The sequence below is a fragment of the Merops nubicus genome, unplaced genomic scaffold, assembly GCF_000691845.1.
Source record: "Merops nubicus isolate BGI_N331 unplaced genomic scaffold, ASM69184v1 scaffold1997, whole genome shotgun sequence".
NCBI lineage: Eukaryota > Metazoa > Chordata > Aves > Coraciiformes > Meropidae > Merops > Merops nubicus.
Window position 1 is genome coordinate 1 of NW_008622103.1, and position 1,484 is coordinate 1,484.

Here is a 1,484-nt window from a genome sequence, read left to right on the forward strand (position 1 = left end):
GCCCACGAGGACAGGGGCAGTGCCCAGAGGGATGCTGCCTGCAGACTGCCCCTTCCCCTGGGGACTCCAGCAGGCTGCCACTGCCACCTCCTTCCTCTTCACTGTTACCATAAAATGAAACACTACAAAACAATCATTTCCTCCCGCCAGCCCCCGAGCCCTGTGACGTCTGTCACTGCAGCTCCCCATGCAGCCACCTTCCCTTTCACACTGAGCCTCTAAGTGATGCCTGCCCGTGTGGGAGCCACGCCAGGACCACAGGGCTCATTGTGCCTCAAGACAGCCCTGCTGCAGAGCCCTTTCCTGTGTCTAGGCAACAGCCCAGAGTTCTCTTTTCCCTTTCCAGGTCTGTGACATCAGCCTGTCACACACGTGTGTGAATGAATTTAAGAGTCAGCCCAGAGCAGTGCCTGCCTGGCCAGGACCAGTGCTCTGCCTTTGCTCCGAGCTGGTGACACTGCATGTGGGAGGCTGTCACTGCTCACTCTAAAGCAGCTGCCAGGGCTTCTTCAGAACCCTGCCTGCTCTGGGACGCGTGTCCCATCGGAGGCACGATGCCTTCAGAACAAGGCACCAGCAGCTTTCCTTTGTAGGCTCTTCTGTCCCACAGCAGCCAATGGTTAGGTCATAGCATCTACCCCCAGCACTGCAAGGAGGGCCAGGGAGGGGATGAAGCACATCTGCTTGGCTGGAGAGCACGTCTGTGAGGTACTGAGCGCTCAGCCCCGCGGCAGGCTGGCTCCAGGGGCCACGGGCAGGTCCTCTCACGTTGGCCCTGCACCCCGAGGAATGGGACAGGGGCCTGAGGAGGGGCAGGGGTGTTGGCACTGTGCAGCACTGCCCGTTACACACTCACAGGAGAGAGGCTTCTCAGCCACCATCAGTGGAGGGCAACGGTAGCACGGCAGCGGGGAGGTAGAGAGGAGCACAGAGAGTGGAGAGAGACGTGGAAGACAGCAAGAAAGGAAAAAAAATAGTAACAGAAATAACAACACTGTAGTAAAAAACTTTGGCCTCTCTGTTCAAGCTAAGCAAAACAGGTATTACTGAAGAAGAAAGGTGACCTGAAGTAATCCTCTGGGGCTTGTTACAGTAACGGTGCTACAGTGCTTTGGGCCACTGACCCAGAACATGGCACACTCGGGTCCTGCTGGGGCTGGAAGGGACGCCCGGACTGTGAGCTCCAGCTGGCCTGACACCAGTTAAGGGCTGGACTGGGGAAGGTGCTTTTTGCTTTTTTTCATGTCAGAAAAGTACTTGATGCAGTCAGCTTCAGTTCCACCCGTTGGCTGCGGTCGAGCGCAGCGAGGCCGGCCGTGTGCCTGCTTAGTCTCAAGCACACGCTGAGCTCGGCAGCTAAACCAGGCCCAGAGCGACCAGCTCTCCGAGCTCCGCTCCCTCAGGTTGTGTCTGGAGCCACTGCAGTGAAACTGAACTGCACCCAAACAGAACAGCTCTGACTGGCTGTGCTGGCACCTCCGCCG